A 22756-nucleotide genomic window follows, 5' to 3' on the forward strand; every position below is an offset into this window, starting at 1 on the left:
AGACACATCAAGAAGAGATAGGGTCTTTTTCTTGCTGAGTGCTGTCATATTTATAATTGATGCCTAGAACTATCACAACCACCTTGTGAAAATGGAATGTAGATGTGTGGTGTAGCAGAGAGATAGAAAGGTTGGTGATTTTTAGGATGTTGTATGCTCCATTCTTACCACACCAAGTTCCTGGCCCCCTCTGGGCTCCTGTTGTGTGGTGATGGATTTCCTATTGTCTAAGCCACTTCAAGTGCAGATTTCTTTCATTTGCTTCTTAAATATTTCTAACCATTACACCCATGGATATGTGCTAGTAGAGGAAATATTTATTAAAATAAACCTTCTGTATTTAAAATATTAATAAAGGAGAGGCATATATATTGGGAAAAAACAATGAGCGAAACCAAGGAACCAAAAGTCCTTGGTTCAAATCCTGCTCCTTGTACATATTAGATTTGTGGCCATAGGCAAGTTACTTTCCTCTCAGTGTCTTAGTACCCTTATCTATAAAAGCACTATGTAAATGTCTCCACTCAAAGGATTTTCTAAAGTGTGAATAAGAATGTAAATGAAATTTAAATGTAAGGAACTATTATAGTACTTTTATTACACAATGAATAATTCAAATTTTGTGAGCTGGGAACAGTTTTACCCCATATTTAGTGCATGCAATTGGGCATAAATATATTAATTGGTTATACCTCATACAGATATGTGAATATCAAAGATGAAAAGATTGCATTGTTTGGAGAAGTATCTAATGCGTCATGTTATATCTCCATTTTGGACCTTAGAAATTATTCTCAGTTTTTAATGTCGTGTTCTTTTGGACACTTTTTCTCACTCTTCCTCTCTTTAATTTTTATGAACTCTTGCAATTGTTCATTCATCCTTTTCCTTTGCCACTGAGAAGTACAATATCAAATTGGCATCTCATCCACTTCTAGCACAGGATCTTATGTCATGAGTTTGAATACAAACTTTCTCTGTCTATATTTAATGTTCCCGTTTTTTTTTCCTTTGCCCTGATTTCTTTATCTATTTTTATCCTATTGTTTATATTTCTGTAACTTGTCTCAAATAAATGAGTGAGGTACATTACATAAATTCACACTCGTTTGACTTTCTGCTTTATTCTTCTTGCCTTCTCTAGATCTGACCAGCCCTTCTATGCAGTAAGGAACAAGGAGAACAATCTAATTACTATTACTCTGGTACCAACCCCACTAAATCTGGTCGGGGGGGAACAATATTCTGTTTTCCCCACCAAAATCTTTCTCTGCTAGCTATGCTGATAATATTGCAGGCATAACAATGTGGATATGAGACTGTATAATTTAATATTTTCACTGAATTAGACCAAGGCTGATGGACCTACAGTAGTGGAACCAGGGACTGTTTTGCCCCTAAGTTGCATTTGGCATTGTCTGGAGACATCTTTTTTGGTGTCAAAACTTGGGGGGAGTGGCTAGGGGAAGAGATTTTCAATTTACAATTGGATGTCATAACAGACCCTAAGAAAAGAATTGAAGTTGTTCAGGGAGTAACCCTTATGGGGTAAGTGTCCCTGGCATAAGGAATAATCAGTGCATGGACTCGGAGGCACAACATAGCCATCATGCTGGAGGAACAATGAGGAGACCAGTGTGGCTGGAGTAGAGTGAGAGAGAAGAGAAAAAAATGAAAAAAGAAACTTAACAAAAATACTCAGGAGAAAGGATTAGGGAGGCGGTGATATTGCTCCTGGCATCTAGTTAGATGAAAGAGATCAGGAATGTTGTTAAACATCTGCAATGCACAGGAAAGTCCACCAAAACAAAGAATTATCCAACGCCAAATGTCAGTAGTGCCATGTTAAAAACCCTGAACTACAGGTATATTGTACCTAGAAGCTCTAACAGGAATTCAACCTCAAATTTAAGCCCTTTCATGTTTAAGTCAAAGTATTCTCTTTAAGATTTCATTCTTAGTTGGTGTGCTGGTTTGAAACGTTTGTATGTCCCCTTGAAAAGCCATGTTTTAATCAAAATCCCATTTCATAAAGGTAGAATAATCCCTATTCAATACTGTATGTTTGAAACTGTAATCAGATCATCTCCCTGGATGATGTGATTTAGTCAAGAGTGGTTGTTAAACTGCATTAGATCTCGACATGTCTCCACCCATTTGGGTGTGTCTTGATTGGTTTATTGGAGTCCTATAAAAGAGGAAACATTTTGGAGAATGGGAGTTTCAGAGAGAGCAGAGAATGCTGCAGTACCATGAAGCAGAGAGTTCATGAGCCAGAGACCTTTGGAGATGAAGAAGGAAAATGCCTCCCAGGGAGCTTCATGAAACCGGAAGCCAGGAGAAGAAGCTAGCAGATGACGCTGTGTTCGCCATGTGCCCTTCCAGCTGAGAGAGAAGCTCTGACTGTGTTTTCCATGTGCCTTCTCACTTGAGAGAGAAACCCTGAACTTCATTGGCCTTTCTGAACCAAGGTCTTTCCCTGGATGCCTTAGATTGGACATTTCTATAGACTTGTTTTAATTGGACATTTTCTTGGCCTTAGAACTGTAAACAAGCAACTCATTAAATTCCCCTTTTAAAAATCTGTTCTGTTTCTGGTATATTGCATTCTGGCAGCCAGCAATCTAGAACAGTTGGAAAAAAAACCACACAAACATTTCAAACTCCTTCCCAGCAATCCTCCCAGGTTGAGCTAATAGAGTATGTTGTTCTACTTCTAATTACACCTTACTATATTGACAAGTGTCTCCCCTGCTACCCTGCCTTAATAGATGATTGTCAACCCAAGGAAGAGTCTCACTGTCAGGGGAACAGTAGTGCTGTACCCTTAATTCGGCCTCTTGGACATCTACTTCATTTTGGCAAAGTCAGACAGCTCATTACTTACCTCACCTATGTGATCACCAAAATGAAAACATTTTTCAGTGCCCTTTCCTCATTTTGTTCATTTTTTTTTTAATGAAGACTTGGTAACTGTACACATTCCTTTGAACCCACTGAATTTCCTTGAATTCAGTTTTCATTTAATGATCTTAATTTCTTTCCCTCCTCTAATTAATTAAATTCTCTGTCTGATTATCAAAGCCCTTTCAACAGAACTCATCTTTTGCATACGTTTCATGAATTAATTTCTCCCTATAAAAAAGAGTTTATGATTGTTTTTTGTCTATTCTTTCTTGTTTTTTTTTTTCCCTATAGGGTATAATACTCATGGACTCCACTTTTATTATACAAGCTGTTAACTGCTAGTTGGCCCCCAGTATCCCTTTTACTCCTTCTTCTTTTTAGTTTTAGATGGTCTGAGTTTTAGGCAACCTGGTTGCCTAGCTACAGACTACTGTTTCCAGAATCCCTTGCAGTCTGGTGTGGTTATGCTACTAATTTCCAGTCAATGAAGTGTAGAGGAAGTGAAATGTCTGACACTCAGATAATATCCTCTAAGATGTAGCTACTTGCCACAGTTTTCATCCTGACTTCTTCTTGTTGAATAGCATGCAGAGGTAGAGTGCCAACTTGCAGATGAGCAGAGTAACCTAGGAAATGGCAGAGCAAGAAGGTCCTCTGTCCAAACCCTGTGTCTTAAATATGCTATATTATTTTTTTAAGGCAATGCATTGAGATATATTCACAAACCATATTGTAATCTAAAGTATACAATCAGTGGTTCACAGTATCATCATATAGTTGTGAATTCATCATCACTATGGATTTTTGAACATTCTCATTATTCCAATAATAATAATAATAATAATAATAATAATAATAATAATAATAATAAAGAACACCCAAAACATTCCTCCTACTATTTATTTATTATTTGTCTTAATTTTCTTACATATCTGCTTATACTTTGGATAAAGGGAGTGTCAGTCACAAAGTTTTCACAATCACATGGTCACACTATAAAAGGTATATATTTATACATTCATGTTCAAGAATCAAGGCTACTGGGCAACAGTTTAACACTTTCAGGCATTTTCCTCTAGCTACTCCAATACACCAAAAACTGAAAAGGATATCTATATAATGTGTAAGAATAAGTTGCAGAATGACTTCTTGACTCTATTTGAAATCTCTCAGCCACTGAAACTTTATTTTGTTTCATTTCTCTTCTCTTCTTTTGGTCAAGAAGTCTTTCTCAATCTTACTATGCCAGGGTCAGGCTAATTCCCAGGAGTCCTGTCCCACATTTCCAGGGAGATTTATACCCCTGAGAGTTATGTCCCATGTAGAGCTGGAGAGCAGTGAGTTTACCTGCAGAGTTGCTTATAGAGAGAGGCTACATCTGAGCCACAAAAGAGATTCTCTGGGGGTGACTCTTAGCCATATTTATAAGTAGTCTTAGTTCTCCTTTGCAGGAATAAGTTTCATAAAGGCAAGCCCCAATATTGAGAGCTTTGCCTGTTGAATTGGTAGTCCCCAATACTTGCAAGAATTTCAGATCTTCCCCAGGTGGGGAAACAATATTTCCACGTTTTTCCTCAGTCCCTCAAGGGGATTTTGCAAATACTTCTTTATCTTCTGCCCAGATTACTCTGGGATGTGTCAGGACATATACACTAACCTGTACAAACCAACAAGATCTCACTCCTTATTCACGTTTCTACGTAATTATGGTGTTTGAATAAGCTGACCATACAAGTGAAGTTAGAGAGTGTGCTACAGAAAATATAAATTTTGCCCCAAATAAACATCTATTCCTTTGGTTAAATGTACCATCTTCTTAACTAGGTCTAGTTGTTGCGTAATAAAGCAATATCTTTTTGCCACCCTAAATAGCTTTGACCTAATTCTTTTTTCAGTGTTCTAAATATTGCCATTGTAATATCATTTTTTTAGTGCATTCTTTATCATTGTGTTAATTCTTCTAATTTCATCTGTCTTTCCATTTCTGTTTAAGGACTAAAAGTGAAATTGCTGTGATTAAATTTCATTTTTTTAGTTCATGCTATTGTGTCAATGGTAAGGTTCTGATCAGGGCTTAAATTATTCTGAATGAACAAAATACTTGTACTCTTGACACTTGTGACAGGCACTGCATATTATGCTGTTTCCCACACATTGTGCCCAATGTTTCTTCTACTATGAGCCTCTTTTTCACTCACTCCAAGTTGATCCACAATTGTTAATAATTAGTATGCTTTATATCAACACTGCATTGTAGGAAAAAGTGTACTGATGCTTGCAACTTTGCAAAGCATTAAAAAATAAGATGTACTGAGAGACATTTAGAGAATTGAAGGATAGATATGTGAGAAAGCATATATAATAAAATGTTAATGGTAGACTCCAGGTATGGGCGTACTGGTGTTCATTGTGAAGTTCTTTCAAGTTTTCAGTGTGTTTGAAATTTTTCATAATAAACTTTTGGGGGAAACTCTATTGTAAAGTCATTTAATTTGGTTTAACCAATTTATAGCATATTTAATGAACAGCCTTAGAAATTTGTTACTCACTATCACTCTTAAAGTCATTTTAAGCTGTCTTCCTCCCTTTTTTGTATCATTATGGATGCACATCTTTTATCAAATTTAACTTATTTCATGTTATTGTAATCATTATTTTTCATATTTTAATGATCAATTTGTCACTATTTGACTTCTATGGATCCTGTCTTTTGGTTAGACCAGACATCTCTGAACTCAACTTTTCTTTCTCATGATATAGATTTTTCCTGTCCCAAGTTTCTGGTTTTAAAAGCTGTTTTATTGACTTGTTTAAGAAGATGACTTTCCTTCCATAATGACTTGTGAACGGATGCCAAAACTGTAAAACCCAAGTGTGGCCAGGAGAAATTCTTGGCAAACTCGAACCACATTCCTGCAATTCTCTATTTATCCATGCGCACTGAGCTCAGACAAAACTAACCATATTTGCTTCTTCCTCTTCTTCCTGGAGGTGAGGGCCGGAGTCCGGAGTTGCTGGGGAGTGGGCTGCAATCAAGAGGAAATTGTTGCCTTCCCCCCCAGAAGCCAGGTCCTCAGTCTTTTGCTGATTTATCTCCTCAGTAACACCTGTTTTAACACTGTCTGAAGGACAGTGGAGCCCCTTATTTTAGGTCACTATGGATAGGATACTTGAATGATTGCTGGAGAAGTTTCAAGAGTTAAGTGTCTGTTCTGGTACTGTTCACTTTGTTCCAGAGCCAGAGTGGAACCCATGGGTCTTCGCTGGTGGAACCCAGCCCGGGTTCTCGTAGCCATCATCCTGTTACTCCTTCTACAAAAAGGCAAATTGGCAGGCATAGGCAACACTATTTTCATGAGGTTGTAGGATTGCTGCTGTAGAATCCAGTAGGGTAGACTATGTCTGGAACCCAAGGGATTTGTTGCAGTTTCTCTGGTACTTTCATGCCAGTATGAACGTAACTGGGCAATTGAATATCTGCTGTTTGACAACTTCTCAGCCCCCTGGAAGATAAGATTCAGGTTCACTTCTCTAGGCAAGTAACCCAGGCCACCTGGAGGGCTGTGTGGGGGTTAAATACATCTAGAATGGGTGGTGAAGGAAGGCAATGATAAATATCAGCTTTGGCCTCGGGACATGTTGCAGCTACAAGGCCTGTAGTTTTTTTTTTGTTTGTTTTTTTTTTTACTAATTCTTTTGCTTTAACATACCAGGGGTGTCTGTCTAAAACCCCAAACTAAGCTCTTTGGCTGATTAATTGTACTATCTCAAGGGGAAAGTGATAATATATACAAAATGGAGGCCCTATATATTGTAGCTCTAGAACTAGATATAATATTAGAGCATGAGCAGATCTGAATGGTGCAAGGGCTCAGTTCTGCTGGATGCTTCTTAAAGAGTTACCATAGATCTCTCAGCCTCACCATATTCCACACCCTTGAGAACTGCTGCAGTTCCTACTGAAGTGGAGGGTATGTTTGCTGCCTGCATCCTTTCTGCCTCATCTAGCTTCCCTCACTCCATTCTTAGTGATGTTTCCATGAGCATGCCTTAGTTAACCTCCTTCTTGGAATTTGTTTCCCAAGGAACCCAACCTGTGATAGCTACTCTGTGGGCTCTGAGCAACTTTTCTCAGGCACACCTGACCTCACATCTTCCCATGCCACACTGAAAGCTCCTTGCCCATGGTTACTTCTGAGATGTGAGACTCAATGGGATCCACTTGTAACACCCATGGATGACTTAGAAGTGCAGGGGACTTAGGGCCTAATGGATTAAACCTCTGAACAGAGGGAGGTGGAAACAAGAAAATAAAATTCTTCTCCTCTCCTCTCCCCATGGACCATCCTGAGGCACAGTAATCCATGTGGTCTCTGTGAAGAGGGTCTGTTCTAGTTTGCTAGCTGCCGAAGTGCAATATAGCAGAAATGAGATGGCTTTTTAAAGGGGGAATTTAATAAGTTGCAAGTTAATGGTTCTAAGACCACAAAAATGTCTCAGTTAAAGCAAGTGTATAAAAATGTCCAAATTAAAGCAACAACAAGAGGTTATCTGTCCTTAAGAAAGGTTGATGGAGTTTAGGGTTTCTCTCTCAACTGGAAAGGCACATGGCGAACATGGCGAATTCTGCTAGCTTCAACTCCAGGCCTCTTTCTTCATGAAGCTTCCCCGGGGGGTGTATTCCTACTTCATCTCCAAAGACCTCTGCTGGCCTGGGCTTTCCTGCTTCGTAGCTGTGCTGTTCTCAAGTTTTCTCCAAAAATTCTTCCTCTTTTAAAGGATTCCAGTAAACTAATCAAGACTCATCTGGAATGGGTGGATTCAAATCTCCCTCAATTCAAAAGTTCATATCCACAATTGGGTGAGTCACATCTCCATGGAGATAACCTAATCAAGTCTCCAACCTATGTTATTGTTGATTAGGATTCAACTTGGCTTTTCTATGGTGCATAACCCTTTCAAGCACACAGCGTCCTGCAAAACTGAGCAATCTGTGGGCTTGAAACTAAATGGAGGCAGCTCTGAAACAATACTCTTTCCCACCCCCCATTTTTAAACTGTATCACTGTCAACATTTTTTTTTTTTTTTTTTTTTTTTTTAGAGAAAGGGAGGAAAGGAAGGAAAGACAGAGAAGGAAGGAAGGGAGGAAGAAAGGGAAACATTTTTAAACATTTTCTTGTTTTATTATATTTTGTTTGTTTGTTTGTTTTTTTTTTTTACATGGGCTGGGGCCGGGAATCGAACCGGGGTCCTCCGGCACGGCAGGCAAGCACTCTTGCCCGCTGAGCCACCGCGGCCCGCCCAACATTTTTTTTTTTTTTTAATCATAGAGTGTTTGGTGTTGGATTGCAATTTCTTAGAGGAGCTAAGGTATATAATATAACTTCTACCTATGTTTTAACTCTGCCAAAGCCTCCAAATTTAGAAGTATCCAAACTGCCAGAGAAATACAGCTGGTATTAAAATTGGAAGACTCTTACTGAGAATATTTTTATAATACAATTTATAACTCTTTGTGGCCTTGACAGTGTTGACTGTTCAGTGTTCCACCAAAAACACATCACCAAAGTTGCAAGTATTAAAGTGTGTTACAGCTTATTTCTGTTCTATTTTTACATTTATCTTACATCTAGATACTCCCCAGTATTATTAAATGCAATTCCCAACAACTCAGAAGATTTTGCTCCCCCCAAAAAACAAAAACGATCTTGAAAGTTAAAAATCAAAGACATTTTAGCTCACTCCAATTTATATTCTGCATTAATTTCACTTTTAAAAAATTAATGCTCACAAAAATAATAGTATGCCATTCCAATTTGGAGCATAAGATAAAGTATTTCTTAATATTAACATTCCATTTTTTATTATACACATATTTCCACCACCCATTACTTTTTCTATTTGCATGAAAAATTTTAGCTTTGTTAAAATATTTCCAATTTGTATTTGTAACCACCCCTCCCATATAAATTACCTTTTACTAGAGAAGCTGCAGAATCTATGGCTTCAATATAAGATTCCAAGAAGGTCAAAAGAGCAGAACATTCTTTCCAAATTTCGACAAGGAGAAAATCACATTAACAACTGTTGTACTAAACATACTGACGTTTATAAATGCCTGTCTTTATCCCCTTATCATGTCTTTTAGCTCTGATACCAATTCTCTTCTCAAAACAAATTTGTGCATGAAATACAAGAAATAATTATCGAAAACATATACAATTCATAATTTAAAAGATGCAACCCAAATAATAATGTCATTCTAGTTAATTCCGTTGTGCTCATTGCAATTCAGTATACTCGAGGGCTGTAAGTAACTCTGGAAATAATAAAAACTTAACAATTTTCAAAAGTCTCACACATTTAGCCAAATATTGCAACATAATTTTCCTGGCCAAGTTACATATACACACTTGTTTCAAAGAGAAGTTTCAGAAAAAAAATAGCTTACTACTAAAAAATGCAAATATTATATTTTCACTTAAACTCTGATGTCTTTGAAAATTATTTTTTAAACTCAGTTAGCTATGAATACATTTGATCGAATTCTGTTTCAAGCTCCAAATTGCAAAAGAGAGATTTGAACCAATACTGTGATACGAGATTGGCTGAAATTTTAGTTTAAATAAATGTTTATTATTACAAAATCAGTATATGCTCATTGTATAAGATTTTAAAAAATTGACTTGGTGGAGGTTTCACATACACAATAACATTCATGCATTTCAAACATACAGGTTGATAACTTTTGACAAACATTAACTTTATATAATCATCATCCCAATCAAGATATAGAATAGTGTCACTTCCCCAGAAAGTTATCTTGTGTCCTTTTGCAGTCCATTATATAGACTTGTTACATAGAATTACCTTTACAAATTTACGGGTAAGCAGCATAATTCCAGCATCATACTAAGTCCCACATTTTTTACTTGCAAGATGCCTCTTCACCTTATTTCAGTCCGTTAAGGGAGAGGGTCCCTTCCTTTTTCTTGTGCCCCTTCTCCCAGCTGAATGCTTTGCCTTTGATTCACTTTCCTTTGCCATGTATTCCATGTGCCTTTCATGGAGGTTTCTCTCACTTGCCTTTGAAGGTGGAATTCTTTTTACCAAGACAAATTATTTCCTTAGCTTCCCTTTCATCCTCTGAAAACTTTGTCCTGTCCCTGATCAGCCTTAAGCCACTGAAGCAAAATCCGTGTCATCGAGCAGAGATTCTAACCTTCAGGCTTATGAATTTCCCACACCCCTGACTAAGTTGGCAATTGAGGGCATATGGCCCTGACATAAAGACATGGTGTCTACCTCCCGGCAACTATGGGCTCCACCCTGCTCACGGTCCTTCCCTCCTGGTGAAGGGAGAGGGGAGAATGAGCTTTATATATTTTTCAATCCTGAACGCTTCCTGTGGGTTTGGTATCGCCTCCTCGTTAACCGCGTTATGGCTGTTTTCTTCCTCTACTTCAGGTGGAATAGTGTCATGGGTGGGGTGGTCGTCTGCCAATCCTCTTCCTAGGACTGTCCGAACATTCTTGGGGTCCTGGCTCTTGTCTTGGCCTAATCCTACAGAAGGGCCACATTTCCCTTTAGGCCAACTTTCAAGCCATTATCATCCTCTTTAGGAGTTAACTAATGCCTAGAATATAATCTCAAAGAATAATCTTTGAAATACCTTCTTCTAGTTTCTCTTCTTTTTTCTCCATCCTCATATCCATACCAGACCTTTGTACTCAATCGAGTGCATATGGACTGAGTGAAGTGCTCCTCTGACACTTTATCTTGGCTGGGGATGGAGCCCGTTCTGGTAGTTTCTATACCAGCCACTGCATCTGTCCAGCCACTTCCCCCTCAGCATGGATTAGTCAAGCTATGTAGCCAGTGGAGAGATGGACTCACTCCACGTTCATAGGTCAAAGTGTGATTCCTTGTCCACCATTCCTTTGGGCCTTCCCTCCGCTTAGTTTGATCAAGCTGAGGCCTCCTTTAAGATAAATAGCAGTCAGGTTTAATCTGTCTCAGAGCAGGAACATCTTCCTTTCAGACCTGGTACAGTCCTGTGTTCTTTGGGTGACTGAGGGCCTCTTAACTAAATAGAAGCAGAATCCAACACAGAAATTTGTGATTTAATGAAAGGGTTTTCTTCAGACAAAACAACAACAACAAGAAAATCTGTAAGGGAGAGACTGAAATAAGATGAGAAAGAGGAAAGGACTGTGTAAGGATGTGGAGAGAGAAATATCTAACTTTGGCCTGATCCACTGGGAGTGATGGGGAAGATTCTGGAGCATAAAGAGCAGGGCAGAATTTTCTTATCTTGGGGCAAGTGGGAGGTGGCCTTTTGTGCCATGTATCTGTGATTCATTGGTCCTGGGATGCCCCTGAGGGAAGAAGGTGGGACACATAACCACAGAGTTCTGTCCAAGGGCAATTCTTCTGAACAGGGGCAGCCACCACTCCCAGGAGCAGGGCTGAGATGGGTGCATCAGCCTGACAATAGCATCCACCGTGCCTGGGTTTTCTGACCCTCTAGGAATACAACCATGAGCAAAGAATGCTTAAAGTATAGGGAAATTTGAGCAGAGTGACCAGGCAAAATCTGGACTACACTGGACATGCTGGGGCCCTGAGATGACACAGGGTGCTCATCTCATCACTTGGCTGTTTAAGCAGACAAGTGGGAGACAAACTCTCCAGCTGTGCCCAGTCTTGCACCTCTTCCCTGCATGTGGGCATGCTAGGTCTGTGCTCCCCAGGCTCCTTTCTCTGAGCTGGGACATTGCAGGGTGCTGGATGGGGACCACATGCAGCTAGATAATTATTTGCCAGAAGAAAAGCGTATACCAAATGCTCTGTGTGAAATATTATTTTTCAGTCAGCAAAACCTGGAAAGTGCTGTAAATGAGCTGTAGGAAGCAGGCTGGGGGCATGTCTGCTCTTTACTTTTTGATTATTTTGTGTTTCAGGCTGCAAACTGAAATACTGGAGTTGGTTTATAACGTGTTCCCCTTGATCTTTGTTGTGACTCTGAGTGAGGAAACTGACACTGATCAGAAGACTGCTTTGTGGTAGCCCCTGGGCTAAGGAAATGGAGAATTAGAACGTTCAGACAGCTTATCAGGGGGCAGACAGCTAGCACCAAAGCTAAGACTCACATCCAGGCCCAAACCCTGGGATTTCTAGTTAACTCTGCCACCTTCTATTAGAAGTTAAGAAAAATTAAAAATCTAACTACATTTATTCCTGAAAATTTGTTCCCAAATGTCGACTCAGTGAAGAAACTATACTTTTTCAGTCAAAATGCATGACCTGCAATGCTTGAGTATAAGGCAAGGGTTGGCAAACTTTTTCCATAAAGGGCCACATATTTTGGGCCTTATGGGCCATATAGTCTCTGCTGCAGCTGCTCAGCTCCTCTGTTGTTGCACAAAAGTAGCTGTGGCTAATAAGTAAACCAGTTGGCGTGGCTCTGTTCCAGTAGAATTTTAAGGACAATGAAATTTGAATTTCATATAGTTTTTAATTGTCACAAAATAGTTGTGTTAGTTAGATTCAGTTGTCAACTTGGCCAGGTGAGCATACCTAGTCTTGTCGCTGCGGACATAAGCCAATGGTACGTGAACCTCAACTGTTGCCAATTACATCTGCAGTCAGCTAGGAGGCGTGTCTGCTGCAATGAGTGATGTTTGACTTAATTGGCTGGTGCTTAAATGAGAGATTGCAACGTAGCACTGCTAGCAGCTCGGCATTCCTCATCTCAGCACTTGCAGCTCAGCCCAGGCCTTTGGAGATACAGAAAGAAGTCACCCCGGGGAAAGTTGTTGGAACCCAGGGGCCTGGAGAGAAGACCAGCAGAGACCATCCTGTGCCTTCCACGTAAGAAAGAACCTCAGTGGAAAGTAAGCTGCCTTTCCTCTGAAGAACCAACAAAATAAATCCCCTTTTATTAAAAGCCAATCCATCTCTGGTGTGTTGCATTCCGGCAGCTAACAAACTAGAACAATAGTCCTCTTCTTTTTTTCCTCTCCCATCATTTAAAAGTATAAAACTTATGGAAAAGAATTGATTTGGTCTTTGGGTTATAGTTTCCGTGTGTGTGTGTGTGTGTAGAGAGAGAGAGAGATAGAGAGAGAGAATTTGAGAAAGAGCTTGATATACTTTAAATATTCAACTCGTTGTAACTAGAGGAGATTTTTCTCCTACAGAACTCTCAAACTCAATGCTTCACTCAGTAGTGAAATATCACTCTTTTAGAATATGAACAGGAGCTATAAAACATCGTAACAGCAATAGGAAAAGAAAACAAGTAATGATGAACAAGTTAAGAATAAAGAATGTGATAACTGAACTGTTAGAACACAATTTGCCATGCCCATATACATGTGTATATCAATATATTGGACCAATAGCTTATTTATGCATAGATACTGGTTTAATTTAAAACCTAGTCTCAAATAGCACTTGCTAGTTTTATAGAATTAATTTTTCAAGGTGTTCATTCAAATATCAAGATTCAATAAAGATTGATATTGTATGTGTATAAGGGGATAAAAACCTTTAATAGTTTCCAATTATTTCACAGTTTGGATAGTTTTTTTTTAGGTGGTCTAAATGGCTTAAAAATGAGAACAAAAAAAGAGGTCTTATCTTAAAAATAAAAGTTTTATAAATGACTGAGTAACAAATATTATCAGTAGCTGGGAAACCATTTTTCACATTTCAGGTCCAAAGAAGTGAATTAATGATAATATTGTCTAGTATTTATGCAATATTACATTATCTACAAAAAGTTTCCCTATAGAACATCTTATTCAATTTACATCAAGTTTCGCTAAGGTAGGTGCTGCACTAATTTAATAGTGAAAACCGAAGCTTATAAAGCTTAAGATTTGCAAGTGACACGTTTAGTAATTTGTATTTAGGATGGAAACTCGAACATTTTCTGATTCTTAGTTCAATATTCTTTTCCCTATACTTAGAAATGTTTCTAGATATTACATGAAAAAGGAAATTCTATAGTTAAACTATTTGAAAAATCCTGGGGTAAACTGGCATTTCTGCTTCAGGACCCCCCAGAACCTTTTATAAACAATGTGAAATGTAAATTGTCAAAAGGAGAATATATGGTGCAATGTTTCCCAAATTTATTTGGCCCTAGAATACTTTCTTTGTTTTCCGCAGAGTATTCTCTGGACCAGAATTCCATAGATGGGTCTTTGGCAAACACTGGCTGAACAGGAACCTGTAATAGATATACAGTCAATGAAGGGACCTGCCAAGGAGCTGGGTCTCCTGTTAGGATATCCCACAATAATAACTTCTGTCTTCAAGAAAGAGACTTAAAATGAGAACAGGGTGATTGAAAGCAAAATTCTATTCCACAAAATTATAGTTCAGTTATATCTAGAGCAGATTTGATTGTATATTATTGGGAGTTGACTGGTTCTTGATTTCTAATGACTGCCATTTCTTTTGCCCTTATTCCTTTGTGACCACATTGAATCTGCCTCCAGCCTTGCTTCAGTCTGCACAATAAGCTCTCCATTGTTAATTCAATATCCTAGCAGAGTGAAAGTCCTAGAAAAAGACAGAATCCATAGCAGCTCTTGAAATAATCTGATTTGGGATTGACAATTTCTCTGCCCAGAATTGTGTTCCATTGCTATCCATCAGATGGATACTTATTTTATTAATATTCATTGACACATTACCATGTCCAAGCACTATTCTAGGTATTGGAAATACAGTAGTGAACAAAGTCCCTGCTGTATTTGTAGCCCTTGCTACTTTCCATCTCTCCCTTGCAGGAATGCATCTCCACCCCTCCCCAATTGCTTGCCAGTTGCTGCTTTGGCTTCCCCTTTGCTCCACGTAGCTGCCCAGCATGCTGCTGAGCTAGCTAGGATGGTGAATGAGTTTATTCTCTTGTGCCTACTCTAGGCAACTGTTGGTGGTTTCTTATAGCATGAGCTTTTAATGGTCTTCAAAGCTATGCCAGATCTTAGCAGTGAAGAATGTCATGATCTCTCATGGACTATGGGGCATAGAAATGGCAGTATCCATGTATTATGTTGGCTATGATAACACTAAACTTCTAATGATGTTAATTATGACTATTATTGTCTGATCAAGAAAAGACTGACTAATTCTTTCACCAGGGAAAGTCAACTCCAAAAACCCTGCAATTAATTTAGCGTATTGATAGTTCCCAATTTTCAACCTAGATGAAGACATTTTGTGAGGAGGAACTGGGGTGGTTAGTACTTTATTTGCTGAAGTGACCTTCAAAGAGATAAAAGTAGCTACTTATAGATAAAAAAATGAGTAACATCTGTGTTGAAGCCTTTGCTATTTAGAATTGGAAAGCAGTTGAAGGAACAATTCTAGGAATATGGTGGTCAAGAGCCTTAGATAAGAGAAAGATTGGGGGGAGTACCTTAAATGCTTTAAGCCCCTGCGTCCTTGCCAATAAAGCAGAATAATAATTCTAGTTTTTCATAGGTTGGTTGTGAAAGTTAAATTACTTGATGCTGTTAGCCCAGTGTCTGTTAATTATACTTAACTGCTTAGTTATATATAATTGCTTTATAATCATTTCTCTTGCTCCCTCCCTCTTTCACACATGTGCACGCATACACACACACACACACACCATCAGAATATCCAATCTCTTTTAAACAGATGAAGAAACAATTCACAGAAGTGAAATGATTTTCTTAAGATCACGAAGCTGGCAAGATAGACCTGGGATGCAGGTTTGGGTCTTCTATACCCAAGGGATAGTTCTTTTTATTAAACCAGAAAAATAAAACCAAATATCTATTGTGATATTAAAGTGTGGATGAAAACTGGAAGATCCTGGTCCTTACCTAGATTTTAAAAAAATAAATAAACATTTAGATATTGAGGAAGAGCTAGATGACTAGCTGATATTTTGTTCACATTCTGCCTCAGGGATGCATTGTAGTCTTTGATGAAATCGATTTGTAACTCGCTGCATTACTAACCTACTCATTTCAATTTAACTATATAATCTGGGAGAGTTGGAGCTGTGCCATTTTGCCAGAAAATTGTTAAGGGAAACTCTAAGAATATTGTGAACTTTATCAGGAAAATCAATTCCCCTAACAAGGAAGTGAATCACTATTGATTTTTTCCCTCTAATTGGACTTGGAGCCCTGAGAGCTTTCATAAGCGGTGGCAGTTTGCTTTCAGCAAATACATTTTTCACTTCGCAGTGGAGCATAACATGTTTTCAAAAGTCTGTGCCACTCCTTTTTTTTCTTTCATTTTTCCCTGTTCTTGAAGGTTAACATAGAAGCTACTAGACCTTTGCTGTTTGCAGTGACATGATGTTCATTAGGTTTTTTGTTACCCTAAGTGGACAATCTCTTGTATTCCCACAATATGTAACTACATGGGGATGCAGAAAGGCTGGACTCACAGAACGAGTGATGCACAATGAGAAAATGGCTAAGATGTAGTTAAGGTGATTAGGGAAGGAGCAAACCAGATATTTTTAATCCAAGATGCCTACATGGATGTGTTACATAATTTACAAACAAGACATGAGTTGGCAGCATTCCTGGTGGAAGGTGGGCACCTGAGCAAGACCAGAGGGCTCACCTGTTCATTTCTGGTTGAAGCCTGTGGCAGAGGGTGGCCTCTCTAATTGAGTGTTGTCCATCTTTTATAGGTCCTAGAAGAACTCAGGGCAATGCTGGAGCGTGTGGAACTGGGAGAGAGCTGAAGTCAACACAGTGTTCATGAACCTCTCTTCTGCAACACAAGTCTCCCAGCTAGAAAGCATGGCTGAGGACTTTTGTTTGCTTGCCTATCACTGATTCCTTTCTGTTTCCCTGTAATATTTTTTCAATTCAGAATCTTGGCATTAATTTAATAGATTTAGTTCCTGAGATGTATATTGATTTTTTCTTTATTATTATTATTTTTTACATTTATCATCTAACTCTCCTACTAGCTGTTGGACTTTTAGTCTTTCTGTTTCTTTTCCATTTTTCTGTATTTTTATACCATACATTTTAAGTTTTATTGTTTAAAGTTTCCTTTATCTTTTAATTTTTAATTTTAATTTTATATTTCTTAAGCAATCTTCTGCTACCATTTTTATCTTTTATGGTCTTTATTTCATATTATATACTTTTTTTACCTGAGTAACTTTTTATCATTTTTCTAAATTTTTATTTATATTATTTTTAATATATATGATTTATATGTGTAGAAATGTATGTGCTCCACAAAATCATGTTCTTAAATCCAATCTTGCAATGGTATAAATTTATTGTAAGTAGGACTTTTTTGATGAGGTTACTTCAGTTTAAGGATTGGGAGAGAGAGATAGCATAATGGAAGCAAGAAGCTGACAGCAGGAAATCCAGAAGAGAAGGGAGAGACCAGTAGATGCCACCATGTGCCTTTCCATGTGACAGAGGAAAAAGGATTTCTGTCAGTTGGTCTTTAGGAACAAAGCATCTCTCAGATAATGCTTTGATTTGGTCACTTTCACAGCCTCAAAACTGTAAGCTCGCAAGCTACTAAATTTCCATTGTTAAAAGCCAATGCATTTTATTGTGTCTGCTTTGGGCAGCAAAGCAAACTAAAACAAAAATTTGTTCTTTTAAAATTTCCTTCCAAATATTTTAACTCTGTTCTATTTTATTTTGCGTGGGCAGACACAGGGACTCAAACCTGAGTCTCCGGCATGGCAGGCAAGAACTCTACCTGCTGAGCCACTGTGGCCCACCCTAACTTTGTTTTATTTTAAATTTAGAGTCTTGTTTCTTTTTAAATGTCCTCCCTGTTATTCTTACTTTGTTGTATTTGTTCTCCATTTCATTTTTACTAATATTTTCTTGGGACTTAATCTCATACTGAAAAAGAAGGCTGCTAATGTGACCATGTGATAAAAAGACAAAATCACACAGAAGAAACTGGGGATTTTGGTTCTTTTTAACTGTCCTGAATGCACCCTCTTTCTCACTGTTTTGTACTCAACTTTCTTTTTAAAGTTATTTTTTAAAATCCCCAGCATGAACAACTTGGGAGGTCACTGGTTAACAGGACTTAAAAAAACATGCCAAATGGAATGTTTGAAGACAATTGAGAAGATGTAACTCCTATGAATCAAGCAAAAATAGATTACTATGAAAATGGATATATGACTACAAAAAAAATCACGAGAAAGACTAAATGGGTAAGATGAAAAAATGAGTAATTGACTTCAAACAAATTGCTTCTCAAACTAGGTCTTGGTATGCCTTTGTTGTTCCATGAGTATTTATACCTTTAAGAGGGAATAATTATTTGTCAAGTTTGAGAAATATTATCTGAGAATGTAGGGCCAAACAACAAAAAGACAGCGCTTAACACAAAAGTATTAAAAGACTTGGAGGAAAAATCTAGGTGGTCTAGTATCTATGAGACAGACAGACAAGAGGAGAGAACAGTAACTGAGGGATAGAGATAAAAAGCAAGAAGAAAGAGGAGGAGGAAACATAATTGTTGCTACTAAATTGAAAGAAGATCCAGTGTTTAAATTAAAAGGGTTCACTAAGTGCCCATGCTCAGAATATTTATTGCATCTTTGATACAAAATGGAAAGTTACCTAAAGAACCTGGTAAAGAATGAAAATTAAATCCAAGAAGAAGGGAGAATTAACAAATTTTTTTAAAAGTATGAAAGTAAAACCAGAAAATGGAGCAATAAAGCCAAAATATGTTATTTCAGAAAAACTTAAAAATAAAACTGGCAATTAAGTGATTTGATTTTTTTGTTTGATTTTGCTTTGTTTTATTCAGGTTTAATGATTATTATTGGTGGAAGGGTAGGTTTGATACAAGTTTCCCAATTGTGATCAGAACCAAAACACACTGTGTATTTAAAATTTTGATACATATGGCTTAATTACAGCATTTTTGTTTTATAGGCATGTTGTTTCACCATACCCATTACAATGATACAGATTCAGTTGTTTGATCTGTGCCAATTCAATCAATAAATCAAGTCATTTTAAAATTACAAATGATGTTGGTATCTTTTCATATGTTCATAAACCATTCTATTTCTTTTTCTTCATAAAATTCCTGTTTATGTCCCTTGCACTTGTTTCTAATGAGTCGCTTAATTTTTCTTCTTGATGTATAAGCATTCTTGATAATTAGGGCAAGTTAATTTTGTGTATAATATATACAACATATCTTTAATAATGGTGCTTGCCTTTTTACTGAATTCTTATATGACAAAAGGTTTTCCTTTTTGCATAATCAAATATAATTAGTTTATCAGATATGACTCTAGATTTTACATTAGGCTTAGCTAGGTCTTTCAAATCCCTAGTGTTTAAAAAACCATGCTCACTTTTAATTCAAGTAGTTACAGTTCTTTCTTCCCTTTCTTTTTTCTTGACTCTTGGATTCAATCAGAATTTATTTTGGGGTAAAAATGAGAAAGAGATCTGTCACAGTCAGGTTTACGTGCAACTTGGCCAGGTGGTGGTGCCTGGTCGTCTGGTCGGGCAAGTGCTGGCTTCTCTTTTGCTATGAGGACATTTTATGGACTTAAGTCATGATAACGTTGGCTGCATCCACAGCTGATTGAGTTTGTAATCAGCTAAGGGGAGTATGTTCTGCAATGAGATATGTTTAATTTGATCACCAGAAGTCTTTTAAGGAGGATTCAGAAGAGACAGTCACTCTTCCTGCTTCAGCCAGTGAGCCTCTCCTGTGGAGTTCATCCAGACCCTTCATCAGAGTAGCCAGTTTCACAGCCTGCCCTATGGATTCTGGACTCTTCCATTCTGCCAGTTGTCCAGCCAGCCTCTCCTGAGAGTTTGTTGAGGACCTTCATCAGAGTTGCCAGCTTGTGGCCTGCCCTGCAGACTTTGGACTCTACATTCCCATGGTTACATGAGACATTTTTATAAATTTTATACCTACAGATATCTCCTGCTGATTCTGTTTCTCTGGAAAACCTTAGCTAAATTAAAAAAAAAATATTAAGGGAAATGAATGGTTAACCCATTGTACCAAACTTTCTTTTTTAATTCCCCTTTTCATACTTTAAATATATTTTCAGATATAATAAATCCAAAGGTATTTCAAAGTACTTTGCTCCATTTAGCCATCTTTCCACTTGTAATAGCACTGTATAGTGCTTTCCTTTGTTTATTTTATGTTTTAGTCATCTTGAACATATTACAAGAAACTAGTCCTGGCACTTGGGAAAATGGTGGAGTAGGTAGGCTGGATTCACCCCTGTTCCAAAGAATAACAAGAAAGGGGACAGAAAAATTGAGGCGTACTCTGTTCCATGGTGTGAGTGGTCAGGGAAGGTCTTCTACATTTCACGGGAGGTTCTGGATGACAGAAGCAGGGCGATCAGGACAGAAAGAACAGGATGAGTCTGTTCATCCACTGCCCCATTGGGAATGGTGTGGCAGTGCAAGGGGAGGTATAGGTCTGAGGAAGTGGACTGTCTCTCCACTCCACCCAGCCCCAGAAGCTAGATTGGGAAATCTCCCTGCACCACTTTTCACTATAGATAAAACAACTAGACAGAGGATCAACAAAGAAATGAAGAACTTAATGTTATGAATGAATTAGACCTAATAGAAGTATATAGGTTGTTACATTCCAAAACACCAAGATATACATTCTTCTCTAGTGATGATGTAACATTCTCCAGGATAGAGCATATTCTGGGACATTAAGGTCTTTATAAATTTGAAATGATTGAAATTATCCAAAGCACTTTCCCTGACCACAACAGAATGAAGTTGGAAATTAATAACCACCAAAGAATTGGAACTTTAACAAATAATTGGAGATTAAAAAGCACACTTTTAAATAATTAGTAGGTCAAAGAAGAAATTGCTTGAGAAATTGGTAACTATCTGGAGATGAAAGAAAATGGGAATACAGAAATTCTCACATATTTTTCATATATCAGAAATTATGAGATGTGGCAAAAGCAGTGAAGAGAGGGAAATGTATAACCCTAAATGTCTATATTAAACAACAAAAATGAGCAAAACTTGAGATCTTAACTGCTCACCTGGGGAAATTAGAGAAAGAACAGCAAACTAACCCCAAAGCAATTAAAAGAAGAGTAATAACAAAGATTAAAGCAGAGATAAATGAACCAAGAAACAAAACACAGTAGAAAGAACAAAATTGAATATTGGTTTTATGAGAATATCAATAAAATTGATGGGCCCCTAGCTAAGCTGACAAAGAAAAAAAAAACAAAAGAGAGAGGATGCCAGTTAAGCAGAATCAGAAATGAGAGAGGGATCATTTCCAGGGATCCTTAAGGAATTAAAAAAAAAATCTTAAGAGGACACTATTAACAACTATGTGCCAACAAACTAGACAACTTAGATGAAATGGGCAAATTCTTAGAAAACTATTAACTTATACCAACTTGGGAAGAAATAGAATATCTTAACAAACCAATTACTAGTAAAGAGATTCAACCAGTTATCAAATATCTTCCTACAAAGAAAAGTTCAGGACTAGACAGCTTCTCAGGGGAATTTTATCAAGTATTCCAAAAAGAATTAACACTGATCCTGCTCAAACTCTTCCAAAAATTGAAGAAAAAAGAACATTACCTAACTCATTTTATGAGGTTAACATCACTCTAATACCAAAACTGGGTGAAGAGGCTACAAGATAGGAAAACTGCAAACCAATCTTCCCAATGAATTAAAACAATCAAAGACAAAATTCCATTGAAAATAGCAATCAAAAGAATCAAATATCTAGGAATAAGCTTGACCAGGGAAGCAAAGGACATGAACACAGAAAATTATAAAACACTGCTAAAAGAAATAAAAAATGAGCTAAATGGAATGACATTCTGTGCTCATGGACAGGGAGGTTTAATGTTGTTAAGATGTCAGTCCTACCCAAAGTGATCTACAGATTCAATGCAATACCAATCAAAATTCCAACAATCTATTTAGAAGACTTGGACAAGCTTGGTTATCAAGTTTACTTGGAAGGGAAAGAGACCTCAAATAGCTAAAGATATCCTAAAATAGAAGAGCAAAGTGGGAGGACTGACATATCCTGACTTTAAAAGCTTACTTTAAAGCCACAGTGGTCAAAACATCATAGTACTGCAAAATACAAAAGTACTGAACAATGGAATCAAATTAAAAATGTGGACATATACCACCAAATCTATGGTTAATTTATCTTCAACAAGGCCCCCAAATCCACTGACCTGGGACAGAATAAGCTTCTCAATAAATTGGCTTGGGAGAGAACTGGATAGCAATAGCCAAAAGAATGAGAGAGGACTCCTACCTTGCACCCTAAACAAAAATTAACTCAAAATGGATCAAAGACTTAAATAGAAGATCCAGGACCATAAAACTCCTAGAAGAAAATGTAGGGAAACATCTTCCAGACCTAGTAATAGGTGGTAGCTCTTTAAACTTTATACTCAAAGTTCAAGCAACAAAAGAAAAAATAGATAAATGGAATTCCTTAAGATCAAAAGCTTCTGTGCCTCAAAGGATTTTGTCAAAAAGGTGAAGAGGCAGCCAGCTCAATGGGAGAAAATATTTGGAAATCACATATTGGATAAAGGTTTGATGTCCTTTGTACTTAAATAAATTATATAACTCAACAACAAAAGAACAAACAACCTAATTATAAAATGGGAAAAGGATATAAAAGACACTTTTCCAAAGAGCAAATGCAAATGGCTAAAAACACATGAAGAGATGTTCATCTTCATTAGCTATAAGGGAAATGCAAATTAAAACTACAATGAGATGTCATCTCACGCCTATAAGAATGGCTGTTAAACAGAAAACTATA

General features: G+C 37.4%; 1 long non-coding RNA gene across 2 annotated transcripts in view; it reads left to right on the plus strand.

Moving 5' to 3' along the window:
- Positions 1–22756, plus strand: part of LOC143657451 (uncharacterized) — a 167873-nt gene that overhangs the window by 104370 nt on the left and 40747 nt on the right. The window contains exon 3 of one of the 2 annotated variants that reach the window (XR_013162855.1): positions 16602–16883. The exons of the other annotated variant lie outside the window; for it this stretch is intronic. This is a non-coding gene — a long non-coding RNA (uncharacterized LOC143657451). Of the gene's footprint in view, positions 1–16601; positions 16884–22756 lie in introns of those variants that run through there. 2 annotated transcript variants of the gene reach the window in all.

This window comes from Tamandua tetradactyla, chromosome 15 (assembly GCF_023851605.1).
Source record: "Tamandua tetradactyla isolate mTamTet1 chromosome 15, mTamTet1.pri, whole genome shotgun sequence".
Lineage (NCBI taxonomy): Eukaryota > Metazoa > Chordata > Mammalia > Pilosa > Myrmecophagidae > Tamandua > Tamandua tetradactyla.